General features: G+C 50.0%; 1 long non-coding RNA gene across 1 annotated transcript; it reads right to left on the bottom strand.

Annotated features, from left to right (window-relative positions):
- Positions 1-1,577: 1,577 nt before the first annotated feature.
- Positions 1,578-4,849, bottom strand: LOC116659212. Its single transcript, XR_004314455.1, has 2 exons — positions 4,561-4,849; positions 1,578-1,835 (listed from the first exon to the last, which is right to left on the bottom strand). It is a non-coding gene; the product is annotated as an uncharacterized LOC116659212 (long non-coding RNA).
- Positions 4,850-20,252: the final 15,403 nt, after the last annotated feature.

The raw sequence follows: 20,252 nt of genomic DNA, 5'->3' as shown, positions 1-20,252 counted from the left end.
TTCCGACCTCGGTGCTTGAAACAGAGCCCTGTGTCCCTGCCGCAAAGATGGCGTTGGAGTGCAGGATTTGGGATGTGGGGGACCCCACAGTTCATCACGTAGAGTCCTGGGGAGTCCCAGCACTGTGCCCTGACTGGTGTTGGACAGTTTTTGGTTCCAGCCCCACTGGAGCTGGTGACACACACATGCACACACACAAACATACACACCTTTCTTGCTTGAAAAAGATTCCAGGTGGTCAGGCTCAAACCCCAGCTGCAAATGGAAATGCCTCTCCCGTCTGCTTTGTGCCCTTTACTCTTTCAGAACTTTGAATGGAAGGTATTTGCTGGTTCATTAGCCCTGAGTACCCTGACCCCGACCCCAACCCCACTCCCTGCATAACCTTTGTGGGTAAACATCTTTTCAAAACCTGCCTTCGCCTTGGCCTCTTCACCCTTTTGTTGCCCGAGGACCTCAGAAGGAAGGGGTGAGGGTGACAGGGAAGAGGTGTGGAAATCCTATGAATTTGAAGCAGGCAGGAAGATATTTTGAAGAAAGGCTTACCTCTCTTGGCTCCTGCGGTCTGGGAGCCCTTTATTCCTGACAGGTGGAGTCCCCGGGAGGGTGGTGTTGGGGGAAGAGCCCCGCCCCTCAGAGGTCACTGGCTAGGGGAGGGGGCTTGGATACCCAAGTGCTGGCCAGGGCAGCGCTCACAAAGCTGGAGTCTCTTTTACGAAGAAAAACACCACTCGGCCAGGCCAGGGCATCTATTGACTTTTGCTGGCTGGGGCACATTCTGGAGGTGAAAATCAAATTTTCTGAAGACTTGTCGGAGCCAGGCTTTGTTCAGAGTTTGCCTCTTTAGCTGACTGGCTCCCCATTTACCTGAGGAAGGGGCAATTAACAAAAAGATTAGGGCATCTCCTTTGGACTTAGGGGCCTGCCTTCCTCCCCACAACCACTCCTTTCCTAAAGGATGTGGGGCGGGGAGGGGAGGAAAGTCACACAGGACTGTAAAGCCAATGAAATCAGTGCTCAGTCTATCAAAGCAAATCACAGACCCTGACAGCTGAGAAGTACTATTTGTTTTTTCCCTCCCAGATTTCCACCAAGCCTGGTGTTTTAAGCATATGTCTTGGGGGAGAAGAGACTCTGAGAAAGGCAATTACAGTTGGTAAATGATTAATGTTGGACCTGACATTTTAATGTGTCAACGATGTTTAAGTGCATTAACCTTTACAGAATTTACACCCCTACTGTATGAGATATATCTTGTATACCGTCTCGAATATCTGCAATCTGCCTTCACTTAAATCTTACTTACATTTATTTTATTACAATATAAATGGGTTTTTAAAATCTTGATAAGAGTTTTTTACCCCATGCTGCAGGTCCTGCGGGCACTGCAGGGAGCCTGAGGGCAGGAAGTTTCCTTGCCGACTGTGAACAGAGTTCCAGCCACCTGCCTGGAGATCCCGAGGAGAGAGGGGGCCTGTGTCGGTTGTTCAAACTCATGTCTCTTTTTTAGCCCAAAGGGGAGGTAACTTAGAAGACCTGGGAGTCTGCATCCCACAGCATGAATCACAGAGGCAGGCTTTCCAGCCAACAGACAACTTTTAATTTTTATGAGTTACAGAAAACACGTCCATTTGAGAGAGGACAAGCAGTTCCCATCACGGTGCTTTCTCCAGTCGGCCCGCCGCCCGTCCTCTCTGCAGAAGGATACACATTTCAGATGATGCCTCCATCTCTCACACCCTCACTGGTCTTTCCTTTTCCAAGTCAGAGATGCGCTTGTCGTGGGGCTGCTCCGGTGTCAGCTCCACGCCTCCTGAACTTCACTCCACTGAAATCTGGTTGGGTATAAGACAGACTCCGGTGGAATGAAGGACAAGAGAAACACATGGACGGTCTGAGGCCTTTTTCTCAGAAGGTGGGCCATGTGGCAACCCCAGCCTCTGCACGCAGGGTCGTTGCCTGGCCAAAGGTTTTCAGGATCCTTGAATCACAGACTTGGGAGGTGTGAAAGATCTGAGTATTCACACCCTCCCCAGGCTCACTTCTTTCCAGGAGCTGGTGACAGCCTGCTCACCAAGACGCCACCGGGTGTCTGCAGCACATACAGCGCTGAGTGGTGGGGATGGCGCGGCGGGGCTGGGATCCTGGACGTAGCCATCCCACACAAGTCCATGTGGAAACTTCTCTGTGTTTACCTAGTTGGGATGCTGGCTGTCCTCCCCCTTTGTCTGTGTCCCTTTTGCGTCTGCCTTAACAGCTCGGTGTGGTCGGTCCTGGCTGCGGAAGGCAGGGGTTCTGAGATTGCTTTAGGAAAATCCATCTACTCTGAACTTCCTTACCAAGGTGGTGGAAGGCAGAGGCAGGGGCGTTCCTCTCCAGAAGGCACTGTCCAAAGAGAGCGAGCAGGGCTCTGCCGGCCCATTTGTGGGTGTGAAATAGGCAGAGCACCTTGGCTGGAGCCGGGTGCACTTGCGGGGGCCAAGGTGGGTGCAGGAGGGTGAACCTCCTGGGTCTCCCTCCTATAGACTTGTCCTGGTGGCCCCACATCCTTTCCCATCCTGCTGGGAAATGGCGTCCCTACGTCTTCTCTGGGTGCGGGCATGGGGGTGTCGGGAGGGAGGGGATAACCTGGCTTTCAGAGACTGAACTAAACAGGGAGGATGGCCACCATCTGAGAGCTCTCTGTCCTCCTAAAAGAAATGCCAGCCACCAGTTGCTGTGTACTTGCCGCCCCGCCCCTTCCTCGCTGTGTTCAGACATGCCCCGGGCTCAGCGTAAGCCCCGTAAAAGGCAGTTCTCAGCAGCGACACGCAGACGGGGTGAGTTCGGGCAGATCCGCCCTGTTGTTTGGAATCCTTTCTTCCTGGGGCTTGTTCTGACCCGAAGCAGGGAGGCAGTAGCTTATAATGTGGCTTCTCCCCACCCCCCTGCATCCAACCCCCTGGGCACTGGGCCTCTGTAAAAGGCTCTTCCACAAGGGCTGGGGGCTCCAGGCATTGCTGGGGAGAGCCCCACTTCCCTGGTCGGTGTGAACACAGGGTATGCTGGGGGCAGGGGTTGAGGTACTGATGGGGTGGAGGCTGGCCCATCCGCTCCCATCCCCATCAGCTTTTTTGGTAAGTATTCCCAGTTCTCCATCATAAGAAAGAAATGCGCCCTGCCTGTGAATGACCTAAACTATATATTCCCCTGCACTGCCTCTGAACCATTTCACAGCCAGAAATGGAAGAAAGAGACCAACCTGTTTGGCTCTGTTCAAGAATGGCAAGGATGATGGGAGGAAACAGTTCTGGGATGGAAGGAGTCTTTGCTTCCTTTCTGGGTGTCAGCCCAACTCAGGGCAAAAGGGACAATTCCTCTCCCTGCAGACCCTCCCGAGCCCACTCTTACCCTCCTAACATGCACGCTCCGCCAGAGTCTTTAAATCCTCAATCTGAGTGTGCAGGGCGCATCACCCTCAAGTGGGGCCCTTAACTTCCAGGGTGGATCCTTCAGAGATGACATGGGCTGTAAGAGCACTTTAACTGTGAGAGGCCACGCACATAGGAGGTGGCGCTGACGTTAGAGAGTCCGGCGAAGGCAGGCCCTTCCCTTTTCACCCTCCCCTCGCCCCACAGACCTGCAGCTGTTACAAGACAGAAACAGGAAACGACCAGCCAGAACCTGTACTAGGAGACTTGACCCACGCTGGGCCCCTTACCTCAAGTTCAAGATTCTTCTGCCCACCATGCCTTCATCAACTTGATGGCCCAGGGGCCTGTGCCTTGGCCACTCGCAGTGTGGGGTTTGGTCAGAGAAGCAAACCGCACGTGCACTTGGCTATAGAGGAAGTTCATGCACTGCTCTCCTGTGCCCCCACCCGCCCTCAGGACTGGGCCTTAAATGACTTCCCAATAAAACCAACCTGGACATGAGAAGGGAAGAATGGAACCACATCCTGAATCTCCTGTTAGAGCTGCATCCTCCAGCCCAGGACTGAAAAGCCAGCCTGTCCCTCTCATTGGGTAAATTTCCATGAAACCAGACAGAGCTGCAGTCTTGGTACTTAACTGCTCAACACCCACCTTACCACACTGATTCCCATGATCAGTCAGATTTATTGCCTGGAATCACTGGGAATCCCCGAGAAAACATAGACCTGGCTGGGGATTTGGTGGATATGCAGCCAGGGTCAGTTATTTTAGCTTTGGAGGAAGTTGATGACCGATTTCCAGTGAATGTGGCTTTTTCCACAGCTCACCCTCTCCTCTGTTTGCCCAATGATCCTCCCGATGTAGCCTCGTGGCTTTGGTTTCACAAAGCCTCCCCCGACCCGCTCCACCCCACCCCAGGTCCGGAGATTTCAGACTCGCCTGCAACTACCAGTGTCTGTACCTTCAGAGAGCAGGGCCTGCTTTGGGCTTGATTCAGAATAAAACAGAGGTTTTTTCATAAGATCATTCAGAACAAAGAGATGGCTAGAGACAGGCCTAGGAGAGGCAGGAAAGGAATTCCAAGTCTTGGAATGTTCTTTCACTCCTGAGACTTGAGGACAAGGAGGAAGAAATGAGAAGCACTTACTGTATAAAGCGTCCAGCTGAGCAGGCCGTGCAGAACACAAATGGTTCCTGAGGGGAGCTGGGGGCCGGTCCAGAAGAGCCACTCTCTCTTTGATTAAAAGAGTGTGAAGGCAGGAGAAAGTGGAATCAGGGTAGAGGGGAGCAGAGTTAGCTGGAAAGGAAGAGTTGGGAGTATGGGGGTGCTCAGTGGAACTTCCAGAACAGAAGTTGGGAACAGACAATAAAAGAGAGAGAAGCTGGTTTTTCCAAGGCCCGGGTCAGGAAGAAGGACTCAGCCACTTTCCAGGAGGTGGTACTGGTTCCCCACTTTATTTATGCGCCTCCCCGCAGAGCTTCGGGTTACCTGCAGAGCCCGACCAATGGGGAGAGGGCCTGGGCTGCTGGCCCCGCCTCTCGGCACCCACATCCCTGGGGCCGTGAATGGCTGAATGGCGGGCGAGGCCCTTCTGCACCTAACCTTACTTTCTTATTGTTCTGTAAACACCAGAAAAGGGAGGGGAGGTCTCTATCACTGGGGAATCTCAGATGAGTTGAGCGTTGTCCCTGAAGGCCCTGGCCCCCTCTCCCAGAGACCTGGGGAAGGAAGAAAGGGAATGCTCAGATCTCACCTCAGCTAGGAGAGGCTGTGTGTGTGTGTGTGTGGTGAGATGGGATGGACTCTGGAGCTTTTAGCCATGTCCCCAGGTCCCAGCTCTACACAGTGAACTTCAGGAATCCAGCAGAGGTCCCCCAGCCCATCAAGGGCCCCTTGGGTCCCAGGAGAGGCCCACCTGGTGGGTTCTCCTGGCGTTTAGTCCAGAGTGAGTTTGCTGCTCCCCTAGTGATGAGCAGGCAGCTTCTGAAATCCAAGAGGTTTTGCAACCTGCTTCTCTTCCATTCCAGGGGGTGAGGAAAAGACTACAGGGTGAGGGGATGCTGGGAAGAGACAAAAGGAATTAGAGACAGAGCCAGCAAACTCATTAGGAACCATTAAAAGGCTGGTCTGTCAGCTACTGATTATTTCAATTCCCTCTCCCCCTGCTCCACTGTGGCCCCACCCCTGCCCTCCCCTCCCCCGCCTTCCCTCCCCTTTCCCTCTCCCTCCCCTTTCCCTCTCCCTCCCCTCTCCCCAGCTCTCCCTCTTGCCTCACCAGGACGGCAAGGACAGCTGAAGTGTCCTCAGATGTGGTATATTTTGCCCAGAATCCTGGCCTGACTGCCACTTGTTCTCAAGGCAAATCTGCTGTGCAGGGAAAGTGGATCCCTCCCTTCTCCCACTAAAGAAAGAGCATGAAAGAACCCCACCTATGGTATATCGTGGTGCAGTCCTGCCCCACGGCCCTGCACAGACCCCGAATTCTGTGTGCTCACCATCTCTTTAGAAATCAGCCAATCCAAACCTCTTACCAAACAGATGGGAAACCTGAGGCTCTGAGAATTTCTGTCTCGAGTTCACGCAGCCAGCGTAGGGTGGAGATTGGAATCTACCTGGATCTATCCGCCTCCATTAAAGGGCTCTTTGTAGCAGACACCCCATGTTGCCTTCCTCGGCTCTGGAGGGCCCCGCATTTGTCTGGAGCATTCCACACTCCTTCTGGAAAAGGAAAGGGCTCCCCTGGAGATGAGGGGCGGGAGGCTTTCCAGGTGGTAGCTTTCTTAAGTATACGGCCTCCTCCCCCAGACCATCAGCCAGCTGGACCCCGTTTGCCTCATCAGAGCTCAGCTCTTCCGTTCCCCCAACTAGTGATGTAGGGGAGAAGGCAGTCCCCAGGTGAGATGACACACACATACCTGTGGGTTAGAGACCTGTGCCCTTGTCCATCCTGCCCTCCCTCCCTGCCTCTCTCCACGACAGCATCAACTCTGTACCAGGTGAGTGAGGAACTCCCAACCCAGAAACACACATACACGGACAGATGAGAAAAAACAGGCCAATGAGAAAAACACGGTGAATACCCCCTAAAAGGAAACTGCCAACTTTGTGGGGTTCAGGGGAGGTCCCTCGGAGAAGGTGACATCTGAGCTGGCTCTGAAAAGATGAGCTGGGCCAAGGAGTTGATTAAGACCTGGCTTGAATGAAAAGCCTGAGGAAGGAGCCCTCACCCTCCGGTTCAGAAGCTCGCCCTGGTCCCCGGTAGGACTGGAGGCAGGCGACTGTCTGCTGAGGGGTACAACAGTCCCAGATGTGGGGTGACGGGAAGGGGGGTACCTAGGGCCAAACACACACACAAATTCTTCCCCCTCCCGGCCCATCCTTGACCTCTACATTTGTTTGGAAAAATGGAAACAAATTACAACCCAGATGACACGGCCGGGAAAGTCTCACCTGCCCGTATTTGTAGTCGTGCTATCTGGCCTCCCCTCAGCTTGATTCATCAGGGGCCAGGAGGATGCTCTGGGGACTGGCTGGATCCTGGTTTGTATGGCGGGTCTAGAAGGGGCTGGGAAGCGCATCAGGGGGGTTTGCTGGCAGTGCCCCTGCCCCCGCCCCTCGGTCTGGCTCTTTGTTCCAAAGATGGCGAGAGGCAGGAGCCCCAGGTGGGCCTCCCTTTCCCCCCCTTTCTAGTTCCGAATCTCTAAGAGGCATTGCCCAGACTCTTTCAAGGGTTGCCCAGAGAGGGTTTGTGGGCAGAGGAGGATGGAGCAGGGAGGGTGGGGTGGCTGGGCTGGAGCTGGCCATCCTAATGGCGTTTGCGCTCTGTCTCCAGCCCAGGGCATCCCATGGTGGGTTGATGTTCTGTGTATCCCGATCCTCACTCCTCCTCCCCTCAGCATGCCTGAGCTGGGGCTGCTCTGCTGTGGAGGATCTTTGGTCCCTACCTGCCTCTCTGGGTCCTGGAAACACAGGGCCACTCCCTCTGCTCTGATCTCTAGATTCATACCTGACTGTCACGCCTTTGGCGTTTGAGGAAACAGGGAGAAGACAGCAAACGCTCCCGAGGGTTCTAGCACCTGATTAGCACTAGATTTACCCACCGGTCCCTCCTGACTAGACTCTGGTTATGCGCTCATCTGAATTCGCAGCTCCTCCTCCACGTTTCGCACTGTGCCTCAGGTCCTCTGTCAAGGTCTGTGGAATCAACTGGAATTCTTTCTGCTGGGGAGGAGCAGCAAAGGAGGAAGCACTGAGGTTTCCAAGAGCCCCGCTGTGCAACATTTGGAGTGGGCTGACCTCTTAGCGGGATACAGGAAGGACAGTGTGACACAGAGACAGCTTATTCCCAGGAATCTCCTGGGGACATCAGGGTATATGTCTGGAGGTGGGGGAGCCCCCCTTGGGCTGCCTGCAGACTGGAGCTTTTGTTATCAGCTGTCCAGTGGTCCTGGGCCTCCAGCTCTGCTCACATATTGAGGAACCAGGAGGACCTCTCCCTGAGAGATTTCTCAGAGCCTGGAGCCAGGAGGAATACATGTTAATTCATCTGCCACTGTCTAGTTCTGTACTTTGGCCCAGAAAATAATTGCAGTAATATAGGATGGGGAAGATGTGGTTTAACAGCAGTGCAAATAGAAAACAAAAACAACTTACAGTTTGAGCTTTTAGTAAGCTTTATGGAACTCACTGTTGTGATGTGGTTGCCAAAGGAGCAAACTATCTTTGGTTGTATTACTAGAAATATGAGATGGAAAACAAAGGAGGTGATATTTCTACTCTGTACTGCTCAGGTTATACTTGGTTTCTTATGTTCAGTTATGGACTTTGTATTTTAAAAGGGGTCAGTACAAGTCTGAAAGTGAGAAAAAGTGATCAGAATGGTGAGTGGACTTGAAAATAAGTCACTCCGCGAAAGGATTAAGAAACTGGGGCTGTTTAGTCCAGAGAAGTGATGACTGGGGAGTCCAGGGAGGGATATGAAAGCTGTTTTCAGGTGCCTGAGATGCGCCATGTAAAAGAGGTTTGTTTCTATTTGTTCTTAGTGGTCTCCTGGGTTAGAATTAGGGGTAATTTCTTTTCCTATCACAACTTCCTCATAAAACTACCTTCTTAGAAAACAGACCGCAGGGGACACAGGCAGGCAGCAAAAGAGAGCTGATGGTCTGGAGTCACTGTGGCCCCTTGAGAAAGGGTAAAATCTTACCCCCCAGGGGGAAGGGGAAGGACCAGGCATTCTTTCTGCATCCACTCACCAGGTGGTACAGAACACACCTGTCTGAACAGGTGGGGCCAAAGCCCTACACCCAAGTCAATAAATCAAATTGAAACCCCTTCCTGCCATCGTGAGTGTGTCTCCTACTTCACTGTATCTCTTTAGCTGACTCGCCTGGTGCAAGTGTTGTACTCTCAAGAGTTTAGTTTGGGGTTGGTTTTCCCTTGCCAGCCCCTTGCACCTTGACTGTTTCCTGATGTCTGCACATGCAGGCCTGTGATCTGTGCACAGCTCTATAGTACATCACCTTATGGTTATTAATTTCTTCTCTCTCTCTCTCGACCATGAACCTCTTAAAAGAAAAGAAAGCCAGCACCTAGAAGTTCCTGGCACATAGTAAGTGCTCAGTAAACATTTGTGGACTGGATGAAGGTGAGGAGAGGCCCGAATGGGGAATTCTGAGCCTTGGTTACTAAGGAGATGTGGGGTCTGGAGCTAGCTCCCTCTCCCCTCGCTCTTCCAGCCCCACACCCCTCCAGTATTGATCAGAACTCTCCTAGAGTCTCAGGACCTGCGACCAAATGGTTTCCTGCTCTGGGGGGAGGCAGGGGTGGGGAGGGGGGTCTGATAGCTTGTTGTCCGTTCTTCTGTTTCCAGGCTGGGACTGGAGGCCCCTCATTCCTGAGGTGGCTGCATTCTCCGGAGGCCACAGAGCAAGTGAGGCGGGCTGAAGCCTGCCCTGTTTCAGGTCTCCTCTCAGGCCCAGGCCCCTCCCTCCCAAGGCGTAACCGAGTCCTTCCCACTAGAGAAACAACTTCCAGGCCCGCTCCTGTGCCCTGCGTGCTGAGGGCAGAGGAGGGAGCCCGGGGGCGTTATAGCACGTGGAAGCGAAGTCACTTGTCTTCAGCTCAGCCACTCCGGACACTTCCTACAGTTATCCTCTCCCTCTCCCTCTCCCTCTCTCTCTCTCTCTCTCTCTCTCTCTCTCTCTCTCTCTCTCTCGCTCTCTCTCTCTCTCTCTCTCTCTCTATGTGTGTGTGTGTGTGTGTGCACATGTGTGTATACATCTATCTGTCTATCTATTTACACACACGCACACACACATATAGTATGTGTATATGCTCCAAACAATCTCTCCAATTTGCCTGGAAGTTTTCTGAGTTAGAGAAACTTCCATTTCCATGGAGAATGGTATTTGAGATTTTATTTTTCTACATTACCTTAGGAAAGCAGAGGGGTTGGGGTGGCATTCTTAATAGAGGAGGCCTTGATATGCTGAAGCAGTTCACATTATTAAACACCAAGAGGGGAACCCAAAAATGCTGAGCTAAAGATAGCATGTGCCGCCTTTGGTCCTTGACTCCCGGCCCTCATCATTTGGAGAACTAGAAGGTTTGGAGAATGCAGAGGAAAGACAGGGGTCTTTTGTTCATATCTTTACTCAACCTTTATTGTGCACCTACTATGTGCCAGATATTCCACCAGATGCTGGAGATCAGTGGATAACTGGGATTCAGGCCTTGGACACAAAGACTTCACAGTGCATTGATGGAGCCAGCATGGTGACATGTGCTACAAGAGGGAGGGGCAAGGACATAGCCCCTGTACTAGCAGGTAGGAGCTAACAGAGGAGCCTCTATCCCTGCCTTGTAGACCAGGAAGCTTCATGGAGGAGATGCTACCCAGATGAATTCAGAAATGCAAGAGGAAATGTGCCAGCTGGAGAAAAGAGAGAATCTGGTGTGAGGACTCCTTAGGGTGGCAGGGCTGAGCAGGGGTGGGCACGTTGCCTTCTTCCTAAGAAGAAGATTAAAAAAACGCAAGCTCTACCCTGGGTCACTGCCCAGATGCAGGTTTACCACCTGGGGGGTCTGGAGTGAAGGGTGGGAGGGGATTGAAAGAGCCCACCCTGCCTAAGAGGAAAAAACATCTAAGCCAAACTTCCCCATCAGCACCTCTGTAAGATGGATCTGCTCGGGTAATCAAGTTTGGCGATCTCCGCTGGCTGCCTCACCGCGTGCTTTTGTATGTTTCATGAGACGCCAGTTAGAATTTGCTAAATAAAGAGGGTAGCTCGGCAGGAGAGGGACAAGTTTTAATGGGAAGATCCTGACTGGTGAGCTGGTAAAGGGAGATGGGCGGACTTGAGGCCACCAGGCTGCTTAGCTCAGCACCGGGCAGGATTGGGGCGCGCATGCGTGTGCGCGCGCGCACGTGCGCCCTTGTACCTGCAGTTAATTACAAGGTCAGGGTATTTTAGCCTGGTTTGCCTTCTAGTGACAGAAGGGCGGTTCAGTGGGCCATATGGATGAGGGAGAAAAAGAGGAGGAGAGTTGGGTAGTTGCAAAACTTTTCTGTTAAAGGTTCCAACACTTGCTGAGCTGTTAGTGGGGGATGTAAGCCAGGTTTGGGTCTTTGTTCTCAAACCTTAGACAAAACAATTAGAAACCAAGCCTTCAGGTGGGGAATCGTTTTTGGGGGGCTCAGAGCACAGATGTCTGCTTTCAGACGCTAGCGGGTGCCAGCTCATCCATCTTGGCTGAGTTCTGGAGAAGCAACCGCTGGTGCTGAGCTCAGCAGTTATGAGCAACAGAGCAATAAACCAGTCCAAGAGCCCTGTCGCTGCAATGAGATGAGATAATCCTACAGTTTAATAATCAGGAGCATGCAGCAGGACTGAAGCAAACTGTTTCTAGGTGATGAGACTGTGTACCTTCCTGGGCCGGAAAGAAGCATGTGAGAAGGAGTTTGGGGTTTGTGTTACTGGGTTGGGGAAGGGATGATGAGGAGCTGAGCAAGAAGAGGGCCTGAGCTTCACCGGTGACCCTGGGGATTCACTTTCAAATGTTGGGAGGACCGATGACCTAATTCTACTCAGCATCGTTGGAAACTCAGAACGGGGAGGAGCACGGGAAGGGACTTTCATTCTTACTGAGCTGAAATGAACCAAATGTTAAATGATGGGCTCCTCTTGGGTAGGGAGAGGGATCAGAGAAGTCTGAGCCAGACTCCATTCATTGCTAATTGTGCAGTTTAGTCAAGTCACAAGCCACTGTTTCCTCATCTGTAAAATGGGCGTAATTGTAATGCCTGGATAATGCATAGAAACATTCCCCTAAGACTAGGATTAATCTCAGAATCGTTGTGAATGTTTATCATAGACGAGATTCCAAAATGGTAAAATGCAGGGTTTTATGGACTCAGGGGTTGCCAGGTGCACTCTGTTTCTGGGCTCCGTGTCTGCTACTGAGGACTTGGCTGGCGCTCCTCAATTTTCCTCAACCCAGCCCAGAGACATCCCACAGCTGGCTAATACCTGCTTGTGAGAGCCAGTTGCTAACATTTCAGGACAGTTTCCCATCTGGTTGTTGAATGTGTTGGTAGCTTGAAATCAGCCATGATGGGAGTGCTTATACCAGCCATGCCACGAGTCAGGGTCCTCCTGAGAGCTGGGGGCATTCATCAGCTCAGCCCTGACCCCACCCTTCCGCCTTCACTGGTTCTCCCGCTGCTTCACTCGGGCCAGCTCCCCCGCCCACTGTGTTCCTCCGTAACACTCAGCATGCTGGGGCTGGGATGCTGAGGGCCCTGGTTCTGGTTCTGCAACCCAAACTCCAGTCTCACTGGGCTGCTGCTTGTTTCCAGGCACTGCTGCCCACACGTTCCTTTGCTCTGTGCTTTTGATTACACCCTTCCCTCCACAAATGCCTCTCTTAGGACGGTTGTGCCAGGGCTTCCCGAATAACCCTCACACACAGGTGGTTTACAGATATGGACACGGAGGTTAAGTAACCCCTATGAGGAAACCTAACTGGGAAGTGTTAGAATCGAGATTCGAGAACAGGTTCTCCTGACTCCTTGGCCAGGGCTTTTGCCATTGCATTTTCCCATCACATTTTCCTACTCTTAGTCATTTCCCCCTTCCCCGCAGAACCCAGCACGATGCCCTGCACAGTGTCAGGGTTTAATGCCTGTGCGATAAATGGACTGCGACTCCCCTTCCTCGCAGTCAAGTACTTTGTGACCAAAGTGCGGCGGGGATTAGGAGGGAATTAGAGTGCGATATTACTTCTACAGAATCAGCCTTGTCCTCAGCACCGCCCCGAGGATGTTTCTCCCCCGTAGGTACTCGGCCCCAGAGTGAAGCCTGGAGCTGGTGTGAAGGCAGTTGAAAGAGTTTCAACAGAAATGGACATGTCCGTGGATTTGCAGCAGAAGAATGTTACTTAACGGAACGTGCAGTTGCAAGATGGCCCCCAGTCTGACCTTCCAAGCTTTAGGAAAGCTCTTCTGCCTCTTGGCAACCACAACAATCACACATTTCCCTCAAATCTGAGGACCATGGCTCCACGTAAGAATGGAAAATGAACAAGTAAACAGGCTTTCTGCAATGAGACACACTCCTAAAGGTTTTCCTTGCAGATTTAATTAATTTAATTAATTAATTAATTAAATCTTGGTGTGCCCTTCATTCCCATCTCAAGGAAAAAAAAAAAGTAGTGGATGGTAACGACTTAAGGATGAGAATTTCCTATTTCTCCATAGGTCTAGTGTCTAATTCTATTTGGGCTTGGAGATATGGATCCACCCTTATTCCTTGGCCAGTTTGAAAGGAAATAAGACACACCTCCTTGCTATTGTCTTTCTTTCTTTTTCTTCTTCATTTTTTTTAATTGAAGTAGAGTTGACTTACAATGTTGTGTTAGTTTCTGCTGTACAGCACAGTGATTCAGTTGTATATATTTATACATATATACATATTGTTTTTTGTATTCTTTTCCTTATAGGCTATTACAAGATATTGAATATGGTTCCTGTGCTGTACGCTAGGACCTTGTTGTTTATCTATTCTGTACAGAGTCATTTGTATCAGCCAATCCCAAACTCCAATTTATCTGTCCCCGCCTCCTTTCCCCTTTGGTAACGGTAAGTTTATTTTCTATGTCTGTGAGTCTATTTCTGTTTTGTAAATAAGTTCAGTTGCCGCATTTTTTCTGAACCGTCAGAGCTGCAACGCCACACAGTGGGGAGGGGCACTCGCTGGGTTGTCCTCCGATGAAAAGTCGAGAGCTACGTGTATCTTCTTTCCCAGGAAAGTTTTGCCAGGACGACAGTAGGTGAAATTATAGGTTTACCTCCAGCCAACGTTTTGAAGAACTGCCGTGTTCCTATTCTTTTCCAGCTAAGCTCTGATGTGTGTCGACTCCCTGTAATTATGGTATAATTGGATTTAACTATAGGGGTAGAAGCAGTTTTCCACCAAGTCCCCCTCAAATAATTTGTTGCTTATTAGAAAAAAGGGACCTCTTGCTGGCTTTAGTGGCATAGGCTGCCCCCAACTCCCCAAGGGAAGAAAAGAATTGCTGCCGGTATGAGCACCAGCCCCTTAGTAGGTTGGCTGAGTCACCGCGCCCTTGCACCCTAGCTCTGAACATTCCAGAAGGTTCACCTTCTCTAAAAAGGAAATCAGATACGAGGCCTTCCCCGGGGTCCCAAAGTGAAACATTTCAATCTCTCTCACTCCCGTGGTGAGGAAATTATTCTCAATGTCCAGAGTTTGCAAACTTGGGTTGCACCTGGGCGTGGTCTTATGTTATTCAGCTTGTGCAATGTTTAGAGTTTTTATGAGCTAGGTGCCGCAGATATAAATTAGGTGGCTTTACATAAAATTCTGAATTTCAGCTTCCCCTTAAAAAAGAAAATAAGTCAGGTCAATCCTGGACTGGAAGTCCTATGTTACCACACTTTGCTGGACCTTGAGTCTCATGTCCTTTCAAGAAGGTCACATGTTTACCATTTGCCTTTCCAGCCATCATCACTCATGTACTTAACCTTCTTGACCGTTAGCATGTGAGTGATTTGTATCCTTGGGTCTCTCTCAGTCTCTCAATTTGCAACCCCCCCATCTCTCAGTAACATGAACCTGTCTTTTATTGAAGGCAGTGTGATGTAGTGCAAAGAGTAAGGGCTTCTGAGTTAGAGAAATTTATTAAATCCTGGCTCCCTCGTTCACCAACTGTGTTACTTTGGATGAGCATCGTTAAATTTCCGATCACAGTTTCTGCATCTGAGATTTCCCTGATCCCACGTCATAAGCTGGGGTGAGCCCCAGCAGGACCCTTGGCACATGGAGGATGTTCAACGTTGGTTTCCCATGCTCTCATCCTGCCCTAAATGGAATCAGTGAAGGACATCAGTATCCGCCAACGCCACAGACCCCTTACACCGAAAGGCACCTAGGGAGCTTATGTTTACTTCTCTGCCTCCAACGTAACTGCTCCCACACAGGGGAGATACAGAGAAGTAAAAACCACTTGTTACTCAGTGAATAACAAACCCAGGTGTCCTGGGCTATCAGCCGAGTGCTCATTTCACTCAGGACAGCCTGCCAGACCCACACAGATTCTTTCCAGCAGAACTGAAGATGGAGTGAGCGTGGGATTTCTGTTGCTTGCGGCTTGACAAAAACAGGTGGAGACAATGAGTGGTTTGACTGTCTGAGAAGAAGCATCAGGGAGTGATCTGAATTAATCACACGATTGTTGCAAGATAGAACCAGGGTGTTAAGAAGCTCTACTTTGCCATTCTGCTCTTTAATGATGCAGTTTGCACAAACTTCCCTTTAATATGCCTTCCCTTCCTCTTTGAGGTGACTCTGCAATAAAGGTACAAGATCTAGGTCAGCACCTTAATCATCTCCGGCTGAGTCTCACAGTGAAGGAAAATAATATCGCATAGCTTCCCCCTCCCAGGATCCCTTGTGGACCATGTGGACATCAGACATGAGTTTCACTTGCAAATGGCTCAAGGGATATGGTTAAGTGGAGGCCAGGTAGGGCCTTGGGCAATAATACCACCTTTTCATAAAGTGATTCAAACTCCCTGAGGTCTGGGAGTTAGAAAACCAGGCTACATCCTGAAAACCAGGTTTCCTAGCCTACACCCACTACCACGAAACTGTGTGACCCTCGACAAGTCACCTCACATCTGTAGATGTTAGTTTTCTCATTTGTCAAGTGATGGGGCTGGAGAAGATAGCCTTTAAGGCTCCTTCCAGGTCTAAGTCTTCAACAACAATTAATGTAGAACTTAACTCCTCAGAAGAAGAACTTAACTCCTTAAAGTTATAAATAGACTTTGAAGCGGACCCAAATCCATTGGCTGGAGGACAGTTGGAAAGTTTGATGCTCAGATGGATCATAGACGGGGGGGTGGGGAGGGTTGTCAAGGCAACCAGATCCCCCGATTGGTTATTTATAACCCTTGGGAATCCCAATGAACTTGAACAATGCCAGGCTGCCGAGTCGTTTTGGCTGAACGCAGTGCGGGGGTCAGAAGACGATGCTGTAAGTAGAGGGCTTTGCAGTTCCATCCTTAGGTTTATAGACTGAGCAGTGCCTCCTTGGGAAGTAGATTACACTCAGATTTATCAACCTCAGAAATGCAGATGTGGGAAGATGTTGTGTGAGGCAGGGATCAGAGTTTAACAAGGCTCACTCTTGCTCTAATTTAGTAGGGGTCAGCCCAGAGATAGGAGTGAGTAGGAAAGACGTGCTGAAGGATTTCTCTTTCGTAATTGACTGGTTTCCAACAAAGCATTTAGTGTCTCTGAATCTCTGGGCTTGATGCTTTCCCTGGAATTGACTTGATTCTATTCCCTGGGTTTATCCAAGTCTTTGAATAAAGAGGCTTTAGCTAGAGCCAGAAATAATGCATGGCTATTGATTTTTTTGACATGGTGACCTTGAACTTGGATCAGGACCACCACAAAGAGGAGCTCAGCGTTTCTCCTGTTGCCTGTATCTTGCAGAACTCTTGGAGTTGCCCAATTGCTTGAGAAATTAGAAAAGCCCTGTGGAAATACGGAGGTAGATGTGAACTGAGCTGGATGGATTGGATCAGCCGTGGATATTCTAGGAGTCTCATTCCAAGGCAGCCAAGCCCTCCCTTGCTCTCTTGATGTAATTCATGTTGCCCCGCTGCATATGCTGTTTACAGCACCCACGGGTTCCCCTGACCACGTGGCTCACCACCCATGGCTTATTTCTCTCCTCCTGCCTCGCACTACCCAGCCTTCCTGCTGCCGTGTGGCCGTTCATCACGCTCTCCCCCACATGCTCAGCCCGTGGTGATCTCTCTTGCCCTGACCTGCTGTGGCTGTTACATTCTGAACTCTTCCGTCTAGCTTTTAATTACATGCTGTTTTGTATTGTTCTCTAATTGTTTCATGTGGATTTTTTACCTCTTCACAACCTCTCCAGATTATGAGATTCTTGGGGCCAGGGACCATGTCTTCTTGAATCACCCCCAGGCCCAAGCTCGCTGGCCTCAGAATATCTGATCTTTCAGGGTCACAGGTTTTGGACTAGACATTCCCCCTGCCTCCATGCACTTCCCCCAGCTCCAGCTTTACTCCTGCCCGTGACAAACTTTCCTTTTCAGCTGGGGCCCTGCAGCTGCCCTAGCATGCCTGTTGCAAATCAGCTTGAAGGAAGCTGTCTGGAAGTGCCCCGGTGAGTCAATTGGGCCCCTCCTTGGAGACAAGGAATTCGGAGGTCTTGCAGGCACATGCCTGCCCATCTGTGGCATGATTCTACAGCCAACCCGTCTTGCCTCTGGGAACGCTTCTTACTTTTACCTTGCTTGAGTAAGCTTCTTCCCTCCTCCGCTGGCTGCCCTGACTTGTCAGGTGTAGATGGCAGGACAGCTCTGAAGAGCCAGCCCCTGGTGGGGACAGCTACCCTCTGAGAGCCAGGCACTGTGGGATGCTGGTGGGCTTCCTTAAATAAATCCAAAAGAAAGAGGGGAAACCACTAAGTCATGACTTTTTTAAAAAAAGTATTCCCCCAGAGAGAGCAAGAATAGGATGGAGAAGAAGAAAGCAGAGCTCTGATTTGGCTCGTTCACCAATTAGCTGTGTCATCTCGCGTGACTCACGTACCCTCTTACTTTCAAACTCCTCTTCTGTAAAGTGAGGCAGTTGGATTAAAGCAGTAGCTTTCAAGCTTATAAAACAAAGGAACTCTTTTAGCCAGTGAAATCTTAATGAAGGATTTCAATTTCTACAGGAGAAAAGAGAGCCATTCTGGTTGAAGCTGGGGTGGAGAGAGGCTCCAATTCTCTTTCAAATTGGTCTTTCAAATTCTCCCCCGAAACACCTTGTGAGAACTTCCTAGGAACCCAGCTCGAAGAGCACGGAGAAAGATGATCTCTATGTCCATTCTAGCTCGGACATTTTCCACACCCGTGCCACTCACGGCATGGTCCTCAGGCCAGCAGAGGCACGTGGGGGCTTGTGAGGAAGGCAGCATGTCAGGTCCCCCTTGAGACCTACAGAATCAGAATCTGCATCCCCATGTTTCACAAGATCCCCAAGTTTGAGAAGCCCTGGTCTGTCCGGTTCTGCGACCCAGAGCACTAGGCGACCTGAGAACCGAGGGGGCATTGTATCTCTCAGTGTAGTCCGTGAGCCTGGTTAATGTTTTAATGGCCACTTCTGCAAAAAAAAAAAAAAAAAAAAAAAAACCTCTTCCCGAAAACCTAAAAGCATGTTTGTGCTGTTGGAGGTGGTGGGGGAGCTGTTTCAGGAGATTTGTATATTTCTAGTGCTTTTTGTATTGACAGAAGAATTTAAATGTCATTTAATAAGACCTTTAGGATTTTCTTCTGATTTCTCATTTCCTCTCTCTTTTTTGAAAACCTGGACTCTTTCTCAGCCAAGAATAAATAAATTTGAGCCCCAAAGGGGTGGGTTTGGCTTGACATCTAAGCATCTGGAGCTGAGGGAGGCTCATAACTTGGCAGGCAGCCTCAGCCCCGCCCTGGCTCATCATGCCCTGTGGTACCCCACCCTTCTCCCTTCTCTGTGCCCCGACCAGCCCTGCTATTTCATCCCGCCTCACTTACTATGGTCTTCTTTCCCAGGGCACTCACAGAGGTTCTATGCCTTTAAAAGAATGCTCCCTTGGTGTCCCCAAGACTTAGGGAGAAACCCTCTGTTGAAAGTGGCGCTGTTACATGGACAGAGGCAAATCCAGGACAGTTTGGGAAGATGTTAAGGCTCTTGGAATAAAGCCAGGTCAACAGCCCTTAAAAAATAATTTTAAAAAGTATTGAGTATCTTTAAAAAGTACTGATAAATCCCCACCCTATGAAACCATTCTGGGGGAGCTGGGTTTGGGGTGTTCTTCAGCTGAGCCCAGGGGGCTCTACTTGTAAAGTCATCTTTACCAGGACCTTGTGTCATTTGAAAGGTCACGCCCTCACTGGCTCAGCCTGGCAGGGTGGGGAGGTTTTGTGCAGCCACCTCTTCCCAAGGTTCAGTTGGCCTGTTTCTGAAAGATGCTGGCTCTGTGGGCCAACCACGGTTGCCTTTAGTGACTTCACGGGGTTTTCCTCACTAATTCAGCATCTTTCTTTGCAATCTAAGCTAGTGATCCATTCCCAAGGCACTGTGTATCTTTTTGTCTCTTTGGGGGCTGGAAAGATACACATATCTTCTCCATCCCTTCCTTTCTCCCCACTTTACAAATTGCCTTATGCCGTGCCCCTGACATTCGTGTCTTTAGCCCACGTCTTTGTCCTAAGCCTAAGAGTTTTTGGTCCAACTTTCTCTAGAATATTTCTGCTTGAGAATCCCACATGCAGTTCAAACTCAATAGGTCAAAATTGAATTCATCATAGTTTCCCCCAAACTTGTTCCCATAAACACTCCCATGTTGCCCTTCTCTGTAAAAGGCATCACCTTTCACCCAGTTGCTCATGCCAGAAATTTAGGAGTCACCCCTGATTCTTCTCTTCCCCTGCCTCCTCACTATTTGTCATCAAAACCTGTCTATTCCACCACCTTAATTGGCCATGAATCCAACCATTTTTTGGTCCATTCTCATTGCTGCCACACTGGTGCAGACCACAGATATAAATCACCTGGAATAGAATCAAAAGGAGATTTCTTTTCCTTCTTCCCAATTCCAAGCGTGGAGGCTGACACAAGAGATGCTGAAGAAATGATTGCCAAATCAAGACATGGAGAAAGGAGGGAAAGAAAAATGAAGCTATTACCAACTACTGCCTTCTGAAAGCACCAGGCTAGATACAGGAGAGAGATGAGATGAGATGAGGTCTTCAAATAGTAAGACTTCAGATGAAATGTTTCATAATATCCCTTTGTTGCAAGACTCATTGCCAATAACTTTATTATCTAACCTGGATCCCAACTGCTACAGTGTAAACCTGTTTTCATTGGCTCTGTCCTTAAGGGAGAATAGCTCATCCCACTTCTTCTGTATGTGACAGAAGAAGCTATGGGGATTATAACGCCTTTGCGCAAAGCCTGGTTCTAATCCAGGCTGGAGACCTGAATCCATCTGCTGGGAGAGTAGCTGCCCCAGGGGTGGCTTCCTATGCCAGATAATTAGCAGAAAAAAGAAATAAATCTGAGGGTTGGGTTTAATTTCCAAAATCTTTAAGGTAATCGTGTACAGCTCAGCTTCTCCCATACTCTGTCCCTTCACTCTTCTCTGTGTGGCCCCCAAGTCCTTCGCAGTCATTTCCTCTTCCCCACATCCAGGAAGAAAGGAAACAGCATTACTGGAAGAGAAGCCAAGAGTCTCAAAGCCCCACCCAT

The sequence above is a fragment of the Camelus ferus genome, chromosome 23 (genome assembly GCF_009834535.1).
Source record: "Camelus ferus isolate YT-003-E chromosome 23, BCGSAC_Cfer_1.0, whole genome shotgun sequence".
Lineage (NCBI taxonomy): Eukaryota > Metazoa > Chordata > Mammalia > Artiodactyla > Camelidae > Camelus > Camelus ferus.
This window is presented reverse-complemented; position numbering and strand designations above follow the sequence as displayed.